This window comes from Anopheles gambiae, chromosome 3 (genome assembly GCF_943734735.2).
Source record: "Anopheles gambiae chromosome 3, idAnoGambNW_F1_1, whole genome shotgun sequence".
Classification (NCBI taxonomy): domain Eukaryota; kingdom Metazoa; phylum Arthropoda; class Insecta; order Diptera; family Culicidae; genus Anopheles; species Anopheles gambiae.
Window position 1 is genome coordinate 38,139,105 of NC_064602.1, and position 9,153 is coordinate 38,148,257.

Genomic DNA, 9,153 nt, shown 5'->3' on the forward strand with positions numbered 1-9,153 from the left:
GCACCCTCCAGTGTTTGAGCACGAACCGTTTGACATCGTCAATGATGGGCCCATTCACGGTGTTGAGAACGCTTGTCTTCGGACCCGCTACCGACCGGTACGAACGGATTTAGCCAAGGCGTTTCGGCAGGGCAGAATGCATTTCCAATTTGTCGCCTTTTTCGTTCGCCTTTTCGGTACGTCGAAATTGGACAAGCTGCTGGAATTATCTATTCGGAAAAGGAGAGATTGCTCAGAAAATTGGGAAACCAGCAAGCGGCAAGCCTTTTTTGTTCTTTCTTGTGGCTGTTATCTCTTGTAGGGCTGCTGGTTGGTTGGTGGTACCATCTTTCGGATGTGACCAAAAGTGATAAAGAAGCTGAAGCACCCCGAATGGGAAGGGTCTAGTGTTTGCTAAGCGAGGTTTAAATGGCTATGAATCGTTCGGCACTCCATAAGGACGCTCTTTATCGTGAGACAATCAAAACACACAACTTACAAGCCATCGGGACCGGTTTGTTTGGTGGGTGAGTGTGTTTGACGATCGATTAGCTTTGTTCGGATAGATTATTAGATCTTGTTGTCATTAGATTGAACTCACAGATTCTATCCAGTGGCTTAGTAAGTTGATTTATTGACATTTCGCGTATGAGATAGTGATGGCCTAGAAAGTTATGGATTCGAGAGGGTTATATAACTTGAGTGGGATTTAAGGGATTTTAAAGATTTTTTAAATAATATCGATGTACAATATTATTTTAGCTCGTATATTAAATACATAGTTTGAAACAAGAAAAACTACTACACTTTTGAATCGAAAAATGGGATTCTCATCTGAACCACAGCACAAGAAATTTACTATTAAGTTGTTTCGTCATCCTGAATTTATTTTTGCATTTTTTATGTTCTTGTTTAATTGGCACTCAACTCAGTTCGTCATTTCGAGTGAATGCAAAATCGCATCAATCACTAATTTCTGCAGTAAAATAAAATAAATGCTTAAAAAAAGTAAAGGTCTTCAAGTTGTAATCAAGTTTTCTATAGGTTATTTATACAATATTATGTAGCTATTCAGATACCATACCAAACACTCCAAAACATGGTTATTGAATTCTCGCCATACATTTTCAAACAACTTCAATATTAACAACTAAGGATTAATTAGTATGAGTCAATATTTTTTATTCAGTAGGAACGGCTTCGGCCAATATGAATATGAACCATAACAAATTCTCAACAAATCTATAGACGTTCCAATGAGATTTCAAAGTTGTTTTCTCTACAATTTCAATTTAAATATCAAATTGATGTTGAAATGAAAATTACTAAGAAAATTACTTTTCATGCCAATAAAGATCAGCATAATTGGATTGAATTGGATTGTTATTGAAAGACATCTTTACACTTATCACCCTTAGGTATTATTCGTGATGATCAAACTTTTTTTTTAACTTCACAAAAGTCTTAATTCCAGTTTCGAAAAATAAGTTAAAATGACTAGCTTTATTAATAGCTTTCAATTAACTATTTTTGTATTATTAGATGTTTATAAAAGCATACAGGGAAACTTAACAGGTTAGGCTATTATTTTGAAGCACTCTTTTTTTTATAAAACATTTTTTTTTTTGAGAAGAAAGCTTTTCAACCCTTCATTTAATGATTTTTATCATTTGCTACAATTGTTTTGGAGTAGTGATACCCGTTTGCAAAGGGTTTGATCAGTCCCATCAAAGAGCAATGGTTGAAATTGAAACCCGTTTCGTTTATGTTCATAGCCGATCTTGGACAGTTATATTATTTGTAGGAAATTGATTCTTATTTAGATAAAACGGCTGGGTCGTAGTGATTCGTTTTTGTAGGTTACCAGCTGAACGTAGGCTGAACTACAATTGCCTTGGTTATAGTCATTGGGTAGAATTGCCTGGCATAACACTTAGGCAGCATAATCTTTAACCCATCACTACTGAGTGACAGTCTTGACGGGGGATTATTGGGGTTATTGTAACACAATGCCTATTTGAGCAAGAAATACCCGGAAATGATTAAATTTGAGGATACAGCATTGCCGAATCAGGTATGGCTTCTACTCTCTTAAAGCTCTTACTCTCAAGTCATTGAACAAAAGGCACTTAAAAGAATTCAAAACTGCGATAGTGGACAGAAAAAATAGCTTCACTCTTGAAGTTTATTGTGCGATATTAGCCTATCAGCAGCAATAATATAATATTATTTTAATCAGTGTTGTATGAACTAGTTTAGAAAATCCACCTGTCTTGAGTTATCATGACCAATTTAAGTGGACCAATATTTTACAAATGTTTCTCAAAAAGAACAAAAATGAAAATGAATACAAAAGTTGATATTACTCAGTAAATATGAACTTTTCAGTGCAATACTCAATCATTCAATTTCAAGGAAAACAGTTTCTCAATCATTCTAGCTATTTTTGCTGCTGATATTCTTACAGAAGAATATTTTCCGTTTCTCTTGAACATCCAACCTCGGAGATATCGAGAAATTTGCAAGCGCTCTCAAAGAACAATTGATTTTTTATGACAATGAAGAACAATGTTCAATATTAAAAAGAAGAATGTTTGAAAAACAAAAAGGAAAACCACGATTGCTAAGCAAGATTGCGTCAAGCGCACAGATAACATGATCACCTTCGGTTTGTAGCTTTTTGTCTACGAGATGTCATCCTTTGTCTAGCGAAAAAATGTTCCCCTTTTTGTCCCACGCCAAGTGAAACAAAAACACTTTGTACAGGTGAAACAATCGAGGTGGAAAACCTCCATGCTGTCTGGCTTTCTTTTGTAGGGTCCATCTTTTAGTGGCCTTTCGACATAACACTTCTCGGGAGATTTGTTCGTCCAAGATGCCCCGGCGGGTTGAATGGGTTGGCTGGTTGGAGTGTTTCGCTCAAAGTGGATGCGTCAAAAGGCGCGGAGATGTAGGTACGTCACGAAGGATGACAGCGCCATATTGCTTTTGATGCTTTAGACATCAAGTGTGGGGACTTTTTTTGTTATTGAGGATAACAAAGACGCACCCAAGTGCAGCTGATGCAGTTGCTTAGGTTTACAAGAGAATTTCTTTTGAACCGAGGATGATAGGGTTCAGGTGACAAGGCATAGATCTATATCATATTGTAGAGGTTGCTGAAACTTTTCACTTAATATTTTATACTATTCTGTGAAAAAATGCCTTAAGTACGTATAGGATAGCTCCTGCTGACGTAGACGTGTTTGTTTGTTTTATCCATACCCACAATCACTTTGCTTGCCCGTTTCCTGACCCAAACCTGTCACGCTGTTATCATCAATCAACAAAAATGGCTAACAATTTGACGAAATTCCAATCGGAAATAGTTCCTGATGCCCAACATATACACCACAGCGGGTCTTTTCGTTTCCACTTTGAAAATTTGTCGACACGCAAACCATATGATCGACAAATTGGCTACCGAGCTTGTGTCAGAAAGTTAGACTTCCCTATTCCCCCCGACGGGTGGGTTAGAGCGAAAGTAGCGTATTGTACTACCACTATCGCCTGTTCGGCCAACTTCGGAGGTATCTACTCGAAGGCAACGTGTCTGGCAGCCACTAGCTTCTGGAGCGTTGGATTGATGGTTGTTTATGGGAGGGCTTAAATCGGCGTGAATGATGTAAACGGTTGACGGCAAAACGGAAACTTCGATCCTTCCTTAAGCAAAGCAAATAAATCCAGTAGGAAATAGATTCAATCAATCAATTTACATTATGTTGCATTTTACATACATTTGTCAGCCTCACTACGGTTGGCAATGCGGTGGCTCAACCATGGTAACAGTCGTTCGGTTTTAGTGATTTATGACGATGATGATGATACGCAGGAAACTGGTGCACGTAGCCTTGTGGTTGCAGATGAGCCGGATATGGGTGTTTTGGTTTATTTGTTTTTGGGTATTAACAAAAACGGCTGTTGGTGTTTGAATATGAGAAACCAAGTTTAGCGGCCTAAGAGCGTAATATGAGTGTTGTGGCGTAATTTTTGGAAGGAATAGAATGAAAATGAGTGATTTTATTGTGTCAAAAGCAAGTTTAGAATTAGAGCAGTATTACGGACTATAAATAAACACACCAACTACTGCAATAAGTAGTTCGTATTCCATTCAAATCGTTTTTCCTCCAAAAATTAACATACTAAAATTATGTCACTCACGTTTATGAAAATGTTGCGGTTTGTTCAATGAGCGACTCGATTAGTTTTATTCTATATACAGTCAGTCCAAAAAGTATTCGTTTAGCTGAATATTTTACAGAAAAAGGCGAATTATGGCCGCAATAGGCATGGGGTGGTAAAAATAATGATGAGGTTTGCTAAAGGGACCATCAATACACACGTTTTGCTAAAAAATAAGCAAATAGTGCAATAGCAACCAAAATACATAAAAAAACTAAAAAAAAGTCGTTTGATGGGCGCGCAAAAAGTATTCGTCCATCTAGCTTTTTAATTATTTACGCTGGACAAACACAACTTAGACGTGAATTAAATTTATTATTATCAATTTACTGGTGACTTCCTTCTAAAATAATGCATTTCTGTTGTTTCAATTGCACTTCAAGCGGTCAGAGAGGCACTAAAGGCGGGGAGTTAAATGATTGGAGCATGATGGCGAAAATCGTATCTTTAACTTATGCATATCCTATCCTACCCATTTTTGAAGTTTACAAAATGTGTGGAAGGGCTCGTTCCTTCATTTGATCAGAGTTTGGCCATTTTTCTGACACTAATTGTGTGACAAACTGCCATGTAAGCAGCCATCCTTGACGGTTGTGAGGTTTCGTTAGATTTAAAGAAGCGGTTTAATGTTCAAAAAATCAAATTTTACCATGGAATCAGTGCATTTTGTGATGGCCAATAAGAAAAGGAAAAGATATGGGTCACATTTGGTTGATGTGGGTGGGTATGGGTCATGCTGCATTTGGGTATGCTGCTGATATGGGTCATGCTGCATTTCATCGTAGCTGGTCATGTAATAGCTTGAATGAGTGAGTTGTTACAAACATGTTTTGTTTGAATAATACCATACACAGAAAGTGGCCAAATCTGTTAAGTTGCATCAAATAATTCAGGAATTTGTTTCAAATTAGACTCTACTAACATATTAACACATGTTTAAATCGCCAAGGTCATACGGGCGACATCTACCATAGCGAAAACAGTCTACTAAGATCCAACATCAAATCCTCGGGTAACGGTAGCATCATGGAGTCATGATACTAGGGCTCAGTGCGGTAAGGAGAGCTAGAAAAATGATTCAAAATGATAGGAGACGAGATGGGAAAACATATTAATGGAGTTTTTAAGTACTTTGAGTCCCAGTTCTGAGAAATTGTACTTAAAATGTATCACATGTTTCAAGAACAGTCGAGCTGGAGAACAAACAGGGCATTGTCATTTGTCCAAAATGCCAAACCAGCTGAAACCAAACTGATGAAAATGATTTAGTAGACTCTCAATATGATATCAGTTGCCATTTTTCAATGGAACTTGGTCACGTAGTCCGGAAATGCAATATTTCTATCAGAGGATAATTGTAACAAGTCTTGTAGGATGAGTGGAGAAAAAATACGCCTTTTTAAAGGTTCAAATGAGTTCTTGAATTGTGCAAGTAGTCACCAATAGTCATAAATGCAATAAGAAACAAGATCAGGAAATTTTTTGATTCCATAACCTTTGTTTTCATACGCATTTTATGCCAAAAGTCTGATAGACGAATACTTTTTGCGCGCCCATCAAACGACTTTTTTTAGTTTTTTAAATAATTTAGTTGTTATTGCACTATTTTAATGCTTATTTTTTAGCAAAACGTGTGTATTGATAGTCCCTTTATCAAACCCCATGATTACTTTTACCACCCCATGCCTATTGCGGCCATAGTTTCCCTTTTTCTGCAAAATATTCAGCTAGACGAATACTTTTTGGACTGACTGTATGTATTTAAACAAAAAGTGATTACATTTATCTCTACAAACGGGAAATCATTAAATTGATGTTTTGTAGTTGTGGCTTATGTAGGGAAATGCTTTCGAAAACAGTCCCGAAACAAATAGTTTTGCTTCTTGCGTAACAAAAAATGAAAATGCGAGAATAAAGTAGCCTTAGTCACACCTTTTGTAAATAACATGGGTTTTTTTTTAACTTTTTTACACATACATAAAGTTAAAATCAAGCAAGAACACATTATTACACAGCTTTGCTATTTATATATTTCTAATTATTGAGGAAAGCACATAGCGAACCCAATATCAACACGAAATCTTAATTTTGTACTCAAGTATATATTATATCCACAATAAATTCCATTACTACTACCACTACTACATTCACACCATTTGTCTAAACCAGCTTCATTATCCAACGACTTTCTGGTGGGAAATTAGTTGAGTGTAGCAAATTTATTTGCAAATTATACATTAAATACATACAGAAAATACAGCACAAGTTAGCTGCACCAGTTTATCTGCTGTAAAAAACATAATGCTTTCAAGAAAATGTGTACAACCTCTATTTTTAAATAATTACATGCATTTTACAAGGATTTGTACAGAACGTTCACACGTACAAGAATACTAAGTCCTTTATTTTTAAATTAGTGTTTTTGTCTTAGCAATAAATTTGAGAGCAATGATTAAAATCTGTTTAACGAAAGAAAAACACAAAGTAAAGAGGAAAGTAAAAACAATGCCTGCTGTGCAGCTTAATGATCGTTTAAGCTCCAAAGCCAGTGCGAGTAAATGAAAAATAATATGTGCATATGTGCATTTTTTAAAATCATGAACAAAAAAATCATTTTTTTAAATATTAAACGCTGCTGTTCCATTAATTTATTAATTCATTATTTATTAATCAACAAATACGCTTCTAAAAATGGAAAAAAAAAATTATGAAAAAAGTACTTTCTGAATTAAAACATATTTTAAAAAGAATCATCTAGATTTAAGTGAATGACATCATTTCTTTTATTTTTATTTATTTATTTATATTTAAAGAAGGTCAAGATGATGTTGATAGTGTATTGAAGTTTAATAAAACTTATTGTAAGAAAAAAAAAAGTATTATAATAGTGAGTCCATCAATCAATCAATCTTTGATCAGTAATAATTACAATAAGTAAACGTTTGAGCTGGCTAAGTGATCGTTAGAACCAGTTTATTTATCTGACATAAAAGTCAAATAATCGTTGTTAAATCCATGGATTTAAAAAATATATCTAGCTACACACGAACATACACGGCTTATGCACCGTGTTTCCAGTAACTTAAAAATAAGCAAAATCCTTCCTCGGTACCATGTTTGTTTCGCTGAAACATAATGCCCCACGTGCATTCGCTACTAATTATCTCTTCCGGCAAAAACATGTTTTCCCATCGAACGGCCCTTCATCGCAAACGCAAAGGCTTCGGCAAGGAATGCGATTGTTTGGCACAATAACTTCCATTACTTGTGCTGGCATTAGACGTCTGTTACGTGTTTTTCGAAAACCATCGCCGGATCAAAACAAATTCAGTTTCGTCTAGAAGACAAACAAAAACAAATGCGGTATGTCCTTCCCTCGTTCATATGGTAATGCAATTTCACGGGCCGAAACGGGCTTTCCCCTAAAAACTAATAGACATCCCAGTACGTGCCGAAGCGGTTGGTGCGCACATGTGTAGCCATAGCAGCTGTGTGTATTTTTTTGTTACCACACTTTATACTTATCTGCCAACCGAAAACAGTGGCCCGTTTAATGGTCGAGTTGCTGAATACATCTCAACGTTTGCTTTATCCAGTGCGGCGTATGAACCAGAAGCTAGTCGAAAGATACACACACACCCCCCGGTGGCCCCGGTGTACGGTGCAGCGCCCGTCATTGCCGTCCGTAGGTGCCGTTGTGCTTCACCATGCATACATATTACGTATGCAAATCATGGGGAAAAATATTTTCGTGATATTTACAATTACAGCACAAGCCACCGCCGTTGACCGGTCGGACATGCTAGTGTGCAATAATATATAAAACGCCTCTCGACCGAGCTAGAAGCGCATTATGCGAAGTGGCCTTCCTAACACTCGCCGTCTTGAGCGTCGTCTTGTCTCTCGCCGCCAGGGAAGCTTTCACGAGCAAGGGGAAGGTGTCTTTGTGATATTGAATTCCACCACCCCTTTTGTGTCTCGACGTGTTGCTCCCGAGCACTAGCAGCAGCACCAGCAGCAGTCGGCATGCCTGACGGAATGGTATTGAAAATAGGACGAAAACGTTATTTTCCTTATGCGAAGGTTGGGCAAGCGGTAAGTCTTGGAGCGGTGCGCAACAGACATGGCAACGTTTTCGAGTGCAAATGAAATGGTTTCTCTGCTCATGAATAGAAATCACTGCAATAGCACAACTTCTATTGAAGCTTACGGTGCACAGCTTCCGTATACGGGCACAGTCTCGGGGAAGGTGCACGAAACTGAGTGAGTAAAAATGGTTCACCCATAACCTGTATGTCATTCCGCCGGACTGGGATGACACACACACACAGTCACAGGTTGCGGACGCAGGTGCCCCGAGAGCGGGTGGCATGCAGGGGTAAAAATAGCAACACATCCTCCGAGTGGGTGTTGGCAGAAGACGCTAGGAAAGCGAACAAGCGAGTCGTATTTTACTGAGCTTGCAACCGACTGCACCGGACCCGATAGCGTCCGCCAGGGGGGGGGGGGGGTTTAATGCAAAAGGTGGCATTTTCATGCATATCGCGTACGTCTGACCTCCGGCAGCGACACCAGCCATGCGACGGCGGTGGTGGGGTGGGCCGAAAATGAAGAAACACTTTACCGAAAAAAAGCCCAACTAAATTCAATTTGAATATAATAGGGGGGAGGGGGGACATTTCAATTGCTTGCCAACCGGTTTTGCCGTGCGGATGACGTGTTGAACATGGTTCTGGTTTATGAAAAGGCAAAAGCAAAAAGCTACGACAATCAATGCAAAGTCTGCTGAGCGAAGCATTTCGGCCATATTAGGCCGTACGCTTGCCAGCACATTCGAGCATTGGGGCATAAATTCGGTCAGGAAGTTTTGCTTTACTTCCAATTTCATCACCGCTCGCCGATTGCGTTATGCGATCGCACCGGAAGGGAAAAGTTGTTTGCTCTGGTAGGGTG